This window comes from Bubalus bubalis, chromosome 3 (assembly GCF_019923935.1).
Source record: "Bubalus bubalis isolate 160015118507 breed Murrah chromosome 3, NDDB_SH_1, whole genome shotgun sequence".
Classification (NCBI taxonomy): domain Eukaryota; kingdom Metazoa; phylum Chordata; class Mammalia; order Artiodactyla; family Bovidae; genus Bubalus; species Bubalus bubalis.
The window spans coordinates 67277431-67291177 of record NC_059159.1 but is presented as its reverse complement, the minus strand read 5'-3'; the positions used below and the strand labels follow the sequence as shown (position 1 = coordinate 67291177).

Here is a 13747-nt window from a genome sequence, read left to right as displayed (position 1 = left end):
AGTCAAGGCTATTGTTTTTCCAGTAGTCATGTATGGATGTGAGAGTTGGACTGTGAAGAAAGCTGAACACCAAAGAACTGATGCTTTTGATCTGTGGTGTTGGAGAAGACTCTTGAGAGTCTCTTGGACTTCAAGGAGATCCAACCAGTCCATCCTAAAGGAGATCAGTCCTGGGTGTTCATTGGAAGGACTGATGTTTAAGCTGAAACTCCAATACTTTTGCCACCTGATGTGAAGAGCTGATGCATTTGAAAAGACCCTTATGCTGGGAAAGATTGAGGGCAGGAGGAGAAGGGGACAAAAGAGGATGAGATGGTTGGATGGCGTCACTGACTCAATGGACATGGGTTTGGGTGGACTCCAGGAATTGGTGATAAACAGGGAGGCCTAGCGTGCTGTGGTTCATGGGGTCACAAAGAGTCAGACACGACTGAGTGACTGAACTTAACTGAACTGAACTTTAGTATCAGTCCTTCCAATGAATATTCAGGACTGATTTCTTTTACCATTGATTGGTTGGATCTCCTTGCAGTCCAAGGGACTCTCCAGAGTCTTATCCAACACCACAGTTCAAGAGCATCAACTCTTTGGCGCTCACCTTTTTTTATGGTCCAACTCTCATATGCATACATGACTACTGGAAAAACAATAGCTTTAACTATACAGGCCTTTGTTGGTAAAGTAATGTCTCTGTTTTTTTTTTTTTTTAATATGCTGTTTATGTTGGTCATAACTTTTCTTCCAAGGAGCAAGTGTCTTTAATTTCATGGCTCCAATCACCATCTGCTGTGATTTTGGAGCCCCAGAAAATAAAATCTGTCACTGTTTCCATTGTCTCCCCATCTATTTGCCATTAAGTGATGGGACTGGATGCCATGATCTTAGTTTTTTGAATGTTGAGTTTTGTATTATCCTGAATATTGATATTCAGGATATCAATATATAAAAACATCAAATATCAATATATCAAAATATCAAAACATCATACCTAACAATGCTCTGGGAATGTAACTGATATTCCCAAGAGGAAAATTATTCTTTTAACATTTAGAGGAGATATTGTACACATTGCTTGCTTTTTTTAAAATAACTGTATTCAGACCAATACACTATAGCAGGTTTCCCAGCCCTAGGGCATGGACCAGTTCGTGTTAGGAACCAGGCTGCACAGCAGGAGATAAGCAGTGGGCAAGTGAAGCTTCTTTTGTATTTATGGCTTCTCCCCATTGTTTGCATGACCTTCTGAGCTCTATCTCCTCTCAGATCAGCGGTGGCATTAGATTCTCATAGGAGCATGGACCCTACTGTTCCTGAATCATCCCCAAACTATCTCCCTGATCTCATCCATGGAAAAATTGTCTTCCACGAGACTAATCTCTGGTGCCAAAAAGGTTTGGGACTGCAAAGCAATCAATAGGCTTTGGGATTTAAATATATGTTTAACAGCTATATATAATCCATTAAGAAAAATAGGCAGACTTGTGAGGATGGAAGACTGATCATGGGCAAAAAAGCCTTTGCTCTAAAAATATTTTAAGTAATTTCTATATAAGGGATGTGAAAGTATCTTTCTGTTCATTTGTGTGTTCAGTTCATAATGATTTCCTATTGGCTTACTCTTAGCCAGGATGCAAAGTGGAGATAAAACAAAGAATGAACCCTAGTTTCTGACTTTAAGATATTTATGTTATAATAGAAGATACAGACTGGTAAAAGGCAAAGATTTAAAGGGGAATTGATATGTAGACGTGTATAAGCATTTGAGAGTGGGGCCCCTGAATCAATTCATAAAGTACTACAGAAATCCAAGTGAGAGTTAAAACGGGCCTGCAAAAGACCAACTTGAGATATATTTAGGAAAATAATTGACATGACTTGGTAACTGTCTAGGAGAAACAGTTATGGAGGACCCCCACGCTTTGGACATGGGCAACTGATGTATGAAATACAGATGGAGGTAAAAACACAGTGCATGAGGGACATTTGAGGGCTCCAAGACTTGAGGGTAAAGAGGAATTCAATTTTGACTGCATTATCGAGTTGAACATGAAAACAGATCCTTTGCTCCCTGTCCTGCTTGCTCATTTCTGTTCTGTTCCAGCCTTAAAAGACCCTAATTCTTTAAATTCTAGTATATGAGAGACAGCAAAAGAGACACAGATGTAAAGAACAGACTGTTCGACTGTGGGAGAAGGCGAGGGTGGGATGATTTGAGAGAATAGCATTGAAACATGTATATTATCCTATGTGAAATAGAACTTGAGTCCAGGTTCAATGCATGAGACAGGGTGCTCAGGGCTGGTGCCCTGGGATGACCCTGAGCGATGGGATGGGGAGTGAGGTGGGAGGGAGGGTCAGGATGGGGAACACATGTACATCCAGGGCTGATTCATGTCAATGTATGGCAAAAATCACCACAATATTATAAAGTAACTAGCCTCCAATTAAAATAATAAAAAAAAAAGACCCTAATTCTAGGAATGAGATTCACTCAGCAACTCAACCTAACTCCTGACTTACGCTCTCCTGAATGCACACTATGCCTTGTCTAACCTGCTAATTCTTTTCCTAGATAAAAAGAGGTAAGGATGAAGAATAAAGTAGCTAAAAAATGACTAGCTCTCTACCCCAGCAGCCCCTTTAGCAACCCAGCAGGCAGATCATGCAGGCAAGATAACATCAGAAGAGATGTTCACGCAGTGGAGAATGATCAGAACCCAACATCCTGCTCTGATAGATTCACTGAGATTCTTCCCCATTTCCCCCTTTAAAACTGGTCGTGGCCAAGCAGAATCTCCAGAGTTGGTCTCTGGACAAATCCACCTTCTCCTCAGATTGTTGGCTTTTCTGATTAAAGCATATTTCCTGTCTATTCACACTTGCCTCTCAAATGACTGGCTTTTGAGCAACTGAACCTGAGTTCAGTAACAAACACAGCACTGATATATGACATACACAATTAGCTGTCTATGTATGTACATGTGTGTGTATGTGTATCTATCCATCATCTATGTGTCTGCTATCTATCATCTATCTATTATCTAACTATTTATCATCTATCATCCATGAATCTATCCATCTATCCATCCATCCATTCATCTATCATCCCTCTATCTATCTGTTTATCTAACATCCATCCATCTATCTATCCATCTATTTATCATCTATCTATCCATCTATTTATCATCTATCTATAGCTCAAATAAAGATCTGATTTACTGGAAGCACAAGTTGATGAGTAACAGCTCCAGGACTGATGCCAGAGCATCAACACTGTCTCTACAGCATCACCATCCTAGAACTTGCCAAGTTGGTCTTACCATAAGTACCAGCAGACAGTCAACCGAGTGCTTTCTCTCATCTCTGATAAAAGGCAGATCAAAAGTTCAGAGGCAAATTGGTTCCCCAGCCAATGAAGCTGGGGAAAGAGCAGTTCTCTAATGAAGCATCTCTGAGGTGTTTTCTGTATCATCGCCATGGTTTTCCAGCAAGATGGAGCCTCAGGTGCCCACAGGGATAAGCATCAGGATGGAGATCTTTGACTGGCTGATTTCCCTTCCCTGTCTTACCTCTTCACCCTCCTTGCCCAGGGATACTCTGTGATGATCTCTTTAAAACTACTGCAGTCAAATTGTGTCTGAGAGTCTACTTTAGGGGAAACCAATCTGAAACAGTCAGCCTGCCAATGCAGGAGACACAGAAGACTTGGGGTTGATCCCTGGTCAGGAACATCCCCTGGAGGAGGAAGTGGAAACTCACTCCAGTATTCTTGTCTGGAGAATTCCATGGACAGAGGAGCCTGGCAGGCTACAGTCCATGGGGTCACAAAGAGTTGGACATGACTGAGCATGCACCCACATTACATTAAAAATAGCCTTAATCTAATAAGTAGACTATTAGTAATAAAGTTACCTTCTTTACATAGATGCTTGTAAGTTTTTTCAATGAGACTACACTGAAAACTCACTCATTATAATTATTCCTCAAATATTGAGAAATCACATTTTATACATTAGACTTTTGAGGTTTAAATGTGGCTTTGCCACTTGTGTGAAAATGGGTCAGTTATTTAACTTCTAGAAGACTAGTTTTCTCATGTGTAACAATATAGAAGCCAAAAATTATAATTTATTCATAATTTGTGAAAGAGAATTAAATTAGATAATCCATACCAAGCACTCAGTACAGTATTATATTTGATAATAGCTTTTTAAAATTACATGTTGCTGTTATTGTTGCTTTTTAAAAAAAAATTTTTTTTTCGATGAGGAATGAATTTGTTCTCATATTGCTTCTTTTTCGTGTTTTTGTTGTTTGGCCATGAGGAATGTGGGATCTTAGTTCCCGGCCAGATATCGAACCCACATCCCCTACATTGGAAGGTGAAGTCTCAACCACTGGATCATCAGGAAAGTCCGTCGTTGCCTTAACAGTTGTTATTTTATCTGTCAAGTCCTCTGTGAAAGATGCTAGGAAACAAGGAGAGACACGAACTGCGTGAGAGAAAGTGAGAGACACATGATAAAAAGATGAATAAATTACAGTTTCCTCCCTTAAGGATTCACAGACCAGTGGACAGATACATTAAATGATTAGACTCAAATGAGACAAGGGGCATAATAGATGGCACAGAGGCACTGAAGAGCCCGCAGGAAGTATGACCAACTTTATCTGAAAGAACTAGGGATGTCTTTATAGATGAGTCTGTATGTGGAAAACAAGTCATGGAGGATCTTGAAAGTGATTCTAAGAAATCTGGACATTAGCCTGCAGTCAATATGAAGTATTTCTCATACTATTAATGATGGGGAAGACAGGATAATGTTTATAATTCCTCTGACATCTGGGTAAATGATGCATTGAGACAGCAAAGATGAAAGGAAGAAATAGAGATTGAAATAGCTTGGGCAAAAATAATGAGGGTGCTGATCTGATTTTTACTCTAAGGAAAGCCAGCCTGTTTGTGGTGGTGCCTGAGCTGATTAAATTATATTTAGTCATCCCAGCATTTAAGCTGCTCCAAAGGAAATTGAATTCACTCTCAAAGTCAGCCATTGCATTGGCCAAGCTATTGTTCAGATCACCGCTTCTCATTATTACTAGAAATATTGAAGCATATCCAGAATTTTATTAAGAATCTGCAACCTGTGTATTTTAGATTTAACTTCAAGTCAAGTTGAGAATGGGAAATTTGTGAAATAAGAAGACAATGTGGTAATATGGAACTGTGTTGAAGAAATAAGTAAAATGAAGTCAGACACAATTTATATGTTTATGGATAGGTAGCAAATTTATGAAAAGAAAATAGGGATAATTTAAAACTGTTGTATTAAGTTTATAGGACTATGGGTGAAAATGCCTGTTGTTATTGCATTTCATATTGTGTATTATTTTAAAATAAGCCTTTTCATAAAATTAACTTGGAGAGTAATAATGGCTCAGAAATGAGGACGTCTCTTTAAGTAATACTTTATCTAAGTGAATGGAAAAACAAATCTTTAAATTTAAATGTACCAAAGAGACAAAAGAAATAAATTCTTAAGCTACTTGTGAGAAACAACAAATCTTAAAGGCATTTTAAAAAGTTGATTAAAAACCAGTCTGTAAACATTCTGCTAAACCATTCACAATAATGAAAATAAAACTGAATAGAATATTTCTCACACTCTTCTGTTTCCACAAACAGAGCATATATGTTTTCTGATATTCACTATTGACATTTAATAACAGGGCGATTTAAAGATATATTTAGTTTAACAATATTCTTTATTATAAACATACTTAACCACCATTCTTTTATAATTACATTAATTTATCTTTGCAACTTCACTGGTTTCACAAAAGGTGGTTCTTTCACAAATAGGAATAAGCCAATTAAAAAAAATTAGAGATATGTGATTTAAGTATCTGACTTATTTGTGATTTTTTTTTTTTTGTCTGAAAGAGATATTTTACTGTTCATTCAACAATATCAACCTTTATACTTTGTTTAGGTAAACTTGCATTTAAGATTCTCAAAGCCTTTATATTTTCCTTACCATCATCTAAACACACTTTCTCATGCCTAAGGCTGAATATTTAGTTTTGGACACAACACCAAAACCTGCATTTTAAAGATTCAAACACTCAGACTGCAAGATTTGAGTAGGACATTTGAATGAAAGCATTTTAACATTTTACTCCTTAGATCATTCCATTAGCTTATCTGAAGTTATTATTTTATTTTTTGTTTTATTGGATTTTTTTCTATTATATAAGTAGATCAGTCAGGATGTTATGTTATGCTATGGTAACAAATAACTTCCAATCTCAACGGCTCACAAAAATGAATATCCTCTTTGTGTGTCTTCTGCTTATTTATCACGGGTTGGCTAGACTCTCTGCCTGAGGTCACTGGCACTAGTCAACATTTTGACCATTGTCAATCACTGTGCCAGACATTAGTTAGAACAGTGGTGGGTCTCAAGCTGGAAATTAAATGGTCTGTCTCTTGAATGACAGTTCCTTGTGCTTACAAATCACTGGTCAGCGCTAGTCACATGGCAGGAGGGCCTGGTAAGTGCAGTGTTATATACAGCGAAGAATTATAGCCAGAAATAGTTGGGATGAACATGACCATCTTAGTCTGTGTTCTTTCAAATAAAAAAGGAAATAGGAAAATGGAAACTGCCTGTTATATTACATTATGTGGAAACATTAAAGAGATTCAATTTCTTCACAGACCAATAAAGAAAAAAAATGATTGTATATATTTAAGGTCTCCCATCTACAGAAGCATAGTTGCAATCTCATTTTTAGAACTACAACCACACTTAAGGTATCATCAAGTTTAGTCCTTCATTTAATTGAAATTTGAGACATCTAGAGTTTTAGAGAGTTAAACAAAAATTATTTTAACAATCAAACAGGTAAAACAGTGTACTGGGTGAAGAGTGATAGAATTATGGGGCACTTGACTTAAAGACTTTAAAAATTTTTGAAATATATTTATAACTCACATAGCTGGGGAGTAGAGAGCAAAGAAATGGAATCCAACACTCTTCACTTCTGATTACATAATATTTTGGAGATACCATTCTATCACTGGCTTTTTAAGACATCTTTATATTAATCCAATCCGTTAAATTATATAAATACTGTAATATTTTAAAGTGAGGTAGGCAATTACTCCATTAGATCAAGCATTTTTGTGAGATATGTAATCTATTATCCACAAATACTTCTGAAAGTAAGCCATTTAATAATATGTATAAAGAAATACCTATGGCAAAAATTTATGACAAAATATCATTTGAATACAGACTCTAAGAAGGCCTGGACCACTGAACCACTGGGCTGTCTGAACCACTAGATTACACTAGGAGGGGAAGGAAAAGAAGTAGACGTTGTGCCCCCTATATCTAATATTTCTTTATTAGTTTTGTATGTTTTAATAAAATAGCTTTGCAACTTCCAGCTAATATTATTTCTGGCTAAGATTATCCCTGGGATTTCTCCTTTTAACCAAGATGGAGTAACGTGGTGGGGGGTGGGGGGCTTCCCAGATGGCTCAGTGGTAAAGAATCCACCTGACAATGCAGGAGACACAGGAGACCAGGGTTTCATCCATGAGTCTGGAAGATCCCCTGGAAGAGGAAATGGCAACCCACTCCAGTATTCCTGCTTGGGAAATTCCACGTACAAAGGAAACCTGGTGGGCTACAGTCCATGGGGTCACAAAGAGTTGGATATGACTGAGTACAAGCACAATGGAGTAATATAGACATACTTATTCTTCCACTTGACCACCTAAACAACAATATTAAAAATATGAAACAATGGTTTTCAAGACATGGGCAAAAAATATAGAAATTCTTCAGAGAGAGGAAACAAACATGTCCCTCTGCTTATACACCAGAGTGAAATTCTAGGCAATGCTGAAGTTAGGAGAAACTCAGGTATACCCAGGTGATCTCCCTAAATGGTAGAGATGAAGCCAACAATCTAGAGTTATCAAAGTATGTAAGAGGTTGCAGGAAAGAATGGTATAGAAAGAAAACCTAGGGAGTCTACAGTGTCCCTTTGAATTTTCAGCAGAGTATAGATCAGCACATGTGTGTAAAGATATAACCTTGAACTGAGGAATGAACCACCAGAAAAGATTAAAGGGATCAGTAACTCATATAGGGAATGAAATAATTCTTGTTTTCAGCAGACATGAAGAAAAAACTTGTATCTCAAGGAGAATTGCGTAGAGTATTGGAAAAGGGGTTAGAAAGGATGGAGCTGCTGCTGCTGCTAAGTCGCTTCAGTCGTGTCCGACTCTGTGTGACCCCATAGACGGCAGCCCACCAGGCTCCCCCATCCCTGGGATTCTCCAGGCAAGAACACTGGAGTGGGTTGCCATTTCCTTCTCCAATGCATGAAGGTGAAAAGTGAAAGTGAAGTCGCTTAGTCGTGTCTGACTGAAAGGATGGAGAATTAGTCCTAAAAACAGTTCCAGTTCAAAGAAAGCTTCAGATCAATACTTAGCAGTATCAAACTGTTTCTAAATAGCTGCATTGTATCACAGGGAAAAGGCTCAGTTACACTCATAGGAATATCAAAATATTTAACACCCTAAAAAATACAATTCAAACATCTGACAATGAATAAAAACTACAAACCATTCAAAGAAGCAAGAAAACAGGAACCCAAAAGGAAGCAGAAAAACCACTAAGTGAAATTGACGCAAATATCAAGGATGATAGAATAGGCAATGGCATTACAGTAGTCATTACAGTGTTTCCCAAACATTCAAGAAGACAAAGGAATACTTGAACATACTGAAAGACACAGAAGATGTTAAAAACAACCAAATACAACTTCTAGAGATTGAAACTACAGTATCTGAGATGAAAAATACACTGGATAAAATTTAAGGCAGGTTAGATATTGTGGGTGAAAAGATCCATAAACTTGAAGACATGGAAAGAGGACTCTCCAAAATTAACAAAACAGGATAAAAGAAAGTCTTAACATAAAATGAATAGAGCATCAGCAGTGTGGAAAACTTCAAAAGGCCTAATATGTGTGTAATTAAAGTATCCACAAGAGAAGGTAAAGGAGACATAGAAAGTATTTGAAGACAGATTTGAAAGTTTTTGAGATTTAATGAAAATGTGAAGCACCAAATAGGTGCTTCAAATAGGCCCATGGAATCTGGACACAAGAAACATGAAGAAAGCCACATTAGCCTCTCTCATAACCCAGTTTTTAAAAGCACTGATAAAGATACAATCTTGAAAGCAACCAGAGAGACACAGAAATAGAGAACAAACTTTTGATACAAAATGGAGAAGGGAAAGGGGGGATGAATTAAGAGATTGGAATTGATACACACGCACACACACACACTATTGATACTACATATAAAATAGATAACCAATGAAACCTACTGTGTAGCCTAGTGAACTCTCCTCAGTGCTCTGAGATGACCTGAATGGGAAGGAAATCCAAAAAAGCAGGGGGATATATGTTTACGTATAGCTGATTCAGTTTGCTATACAGTATAAACTAACACAATATTGTAAAGCAACATGGCCCAATAGAAATTAAATAAAAAATAAAATAAATAAAAGCAAGCAGAGGGGGTAAAAAAAAAAAGATACCTAAGTGTGGAGGGAAACCGATAAGAGTGACAGTAAACTTCTCGTTAAAAAAATAATTCAAGACAGAAAGATAGTGGGGAACACTTTACGTACAGAAAAGAAAATTTAAAACAAGAGGAAAAAAGCAATCTACTTTTCTTTAGTCAATGAAAATACATTTAAAAAACAAAGGTAAAATAAAAAAGTTTCAAACATACAAATATTGAATTAGGCTTGGGTTTCCCTTGTGGCACAGCTGGTAAAGAATCTGCCTGCAATGTGGGAGACCTGGGTTGGGAAGATCCCGTGGAGAAAAGGCTATCCACTCCAGTAATCTGGCCTGGAGAATTCGATGGACTGTATAGTCCATGGGGTTGCAAAGAGTCGGACAGGACTGAGCGAGTTTCATTTTCACTACATACATCAGGAGACCTTCAGAAAAGTAAACACTGCAGGAAGCTCTTTAGAACAATTACATTAAGTGGAAATCTATATGTAGATAAAACTAAAAGAATTAAAAGCAACATAAACAAATTTTGTGGGCACCCTTAGAGGGACCACCACACGGCAGAAACTCTTATACTAAGTAGCTCTGCTGCACAAGTTCTATGTCAACAAATGGAACTAAGAGAGCCAGGGCTCACTTCCCAAAGCCCACAACAATAAGGCAGGTCAACAAAGCTGGACTCCAGTCACCCTGATATAGCTCAAGTTTATGGCAGAGGTTCCAAGACTGACTAGTTTCCTCCTAAGGAACAAGAGAAGTAAGTTACCATTTTATTTAACATCATTCCACTACTTCTCCTCAAGGAGATTAGGCCAGATAATGAAACAAAAGGCATTCAAACAGGAAAGAAAGAATTAAAACTATTTCTACATGCATACGACATGACATTATATATTCTAAACAATACACACATTTGCATAAACATACATGCAAACAAATTAAAATAATCTCAGTAAAGTTGGAGAATACGAGCTCAAAATACAAAATCAAATATACTTCTTCAGATTAGCAGTAAATAGGTTAAAATAAAATTAAGACAACTGTGTTATTTACAATACCATGAAGAAGAATAAATTACTTAGAAAAACATTTAACAAAACAAATTCAAACATATGCTGAAAACTGCAAATATATATTGAAATAAATTATAGGGCCATCTAAATGAATGGAAACACATCCCAGGCTTTGGATCAGAAAACAATATCAAGATGGCAATATTCCCCAATGTACAGATTGAACACAATTCACATAAAAATCCAAGGTGTCTTTTTTTGGTGACAAATGGATTCTAAAATTCATTTGGTTATACTGTAATCCTGCTTATTTAACTTATATGCAAAGTATGTCATCTGAAATGCTGAGCTGGTTGAATCACAAGCTGGAATCAAGATTGCTGGGGTAAATATCAACAACCCCAGATATGCAGATGATTCCACTATAATGGCAGAAAGTGAAGAGGAACTAAAGTCTCTTGATGAGAGTGATAGAGGAGGGAGAAAAAACTGGCTTAAAACTCAACTTTCAAAAAACTAAGATTATGGTATCTGGTCCCATCACTTCATGGCAAATAGATGGGGAAGCAATGGAAACAGCGACAGACTTTATTTTCTTGGGCTACAAAATGACTTCAGATGGTGACTGCAGCCATGAAATTAATAAAAGACACTTGCTTCTTGGAAGAAAAGCTATGACCAACTTAGACAGCACATTAAGCAAAGACATTACTGATAAAGCTACAGTTTTTCCAGTAGTCATGTATGGATGTGAGAGTTGGATCATAAAGAAAGCTGAGTGCTGAAGAATTGATGCTTTTGAACTGTGGTGCTGGAGAAAACTCTTGAGTCCCTTGAACAGCAAGGAGATCAAACCAATCAATCTTAAAGGAATCAACCCTGAATATTAATTAGAAGGACTGATACTGAAGCTCCAATACTTTGGTCACCTGATGTGAAGAGTCAACTCATTGGAAAAGACCCTGATGCTGGGAAAGATTGAAGACAAAAGGAGAAGGGGCAGTAGAGGCTGAGATGGTTAGATAGCACCACCAACTCAGTGGACATGAATTTTGGCAAACTCTAGAAGACAGTGAGGTACAGGGGTCCCTGGCATGCTGCAGTCTACAGGTCACAAAGAGTTGGACAGGACTCGTGACTGAACAACAACCAAAAATGTGTTACAAAACCCATTGCATTATCCTTAAATTCATATGCTAATGTCTTACTCTCAGTATTTCAGAATGTTTGCTGTATTTAGCTGCTAGGTCACATCAGTCGTGTTTGACTCTGTGCAACCCCATAAACGGCAGCCCACCAGGCTCCCCCGTCCCTGGGATTCTCCAGGCAAGAACACTGGAGTGGGTTGCCATTTCCTTCTCCAATGCATGAAAGTGAAAAGTGAAAGTGAAGTCGCTCAGTCGTATCTGACTCTTAGCGACCGCATGACTGCAGCCCACCAGGCTCCTCCATGGGAGTTTCCAGGCAAGAGCACTGGAGTGGGTCACCAGCACCTTCTCCGAGAGGCAGGGGCTTAAAGAGCTAGTTAAGTTATAATGAAGTCATTAGGGTGAACATTAAATCAACAGGAATGGTATTTTTAGGAGATAAGAAATCTGGACACAGACATGGACAGAAAACCAGGTGAAGACGCAGAGAGACGTACATTAGAAAGTCTCAGAAGAAATTAAACCTGCTGACATCCTGACCTCAGACTCCAGTATCCAGAATCATGAGAAAATAATTTTCTGCTGTTTAACTTACACAAGAAAATAATTTTGTGGTCAAATGATAAAATTACTATTTTATTTTAGTTATATCATTCTAAAAGATAGTTGATCAGTCTATAGCAAAAATAAAAGCAATGTATTTTGACATTTATAACATAAGTTGAAATGAAATATATGGCAACAATAGCAGAAAGGTCAGAAGTAGAAAAATGTTGCATAGAATGTTGCATAGAACAATGCATACTATTGTATGGTTCTTATACTACAAATGAAGTCATATAATATTACTTAAGGGAAGACCATGATTTGCTATGTTATATTCCATCAGCATAAAAGCAACCACTAAAATAACAGAGCATAAATAAAGTGAATGGTTTCCAATTATGTGTCTTATAGAGAGTAAGAATGTAATCAACATTTGCTAGATTGAAATGAATTGATTTGGAAACTTGGATAAAAAAAAATCACACATATACACACAATGCATGGTTATATCTGCGATGCCCTCACAAAAAAAGATTAAACAGAATGATAAAATTTGAAATTAATTCAAAAGAAGTTAGAAACAGAGGAAAGAGAGAAAAGTCTTAAAAGTCTTTAAGAACTCAGCATTACTTCAGTGATATTTTGAAGAGAAAAGCAGTGTTGTATATTTCAGTAAACCGTATCAGTAACTATATTGAATGTAAAGTGTTCTGAACAAGCACATAAAAGGCAGTGTCAAATTGCTCTCTGCTGCCTCCTACAGACTCATTCATAATGCTGCTGCTGCTAAGTCGCTTCAGTCATGTCCGACTCTGTGCGACCCCATAGATGGGCAGCCCACTAGGCTCCTCTGTCCCTGGGATTCTCCAGGCAAGAACACTGGAGTGGGTTGCCATTTTCTTCTCCAATGCATGAAAGTGAAAAGTGAAAGGGAAGTCGCTCAGTCATGCCCGACTCTTAGCGACCCCATGGACTGCAGCCTACCAGGCTTCTCCGTCCATGGGATTTTCCAGGCAAGAGTACTGGAGTGAGATGCCATCATTCATAATACAAAGATGCAAATAAACATAAAAGTAAAGGCACGGAAGATATAATATTATGCTAACACTAACAAAAAGAAAGCTAAAGTGGCTTTCATAATAGCCAACAAAACAGATTTCAAAGCATATTACCAAGATATAAAGTTTATTTCTTGATAAAAGGTCAGTTTATCAAGAGGACGTAACAATTCAAATATTTATGTACCTAGAAATAGAAATATATGAAACAAAGTTGAGAGAACTGCAAGGAAATACAGGTAATCCTAAAGTTACAAGAAACTAACTCTTTGGGTTTATCTTGCTCTTCTTTTCCAATTCTCATGGTGAAAGCTTAGCTTATCGATTCACTGCCCTTTTTCTTTGTGTTTTAAAACACTGAATTACA

At 37.3% G+C, this 13747-nt stretch overlaps 1 protein-coding gene across 1 annotated transcript in view; it reads right to left on the bottom strand.

The window, feature by feature from the left end:
* GALNTL6 (polypeptide N-acetylgalactosaminyltransferase like 6) overlaps positions 1 to 13747 on the bottom strand; it is a 1476265-nt gene that overhangs the window by 816545 nt on the left and 645973 nt on the right. The window lies entirely within an intron of this gene.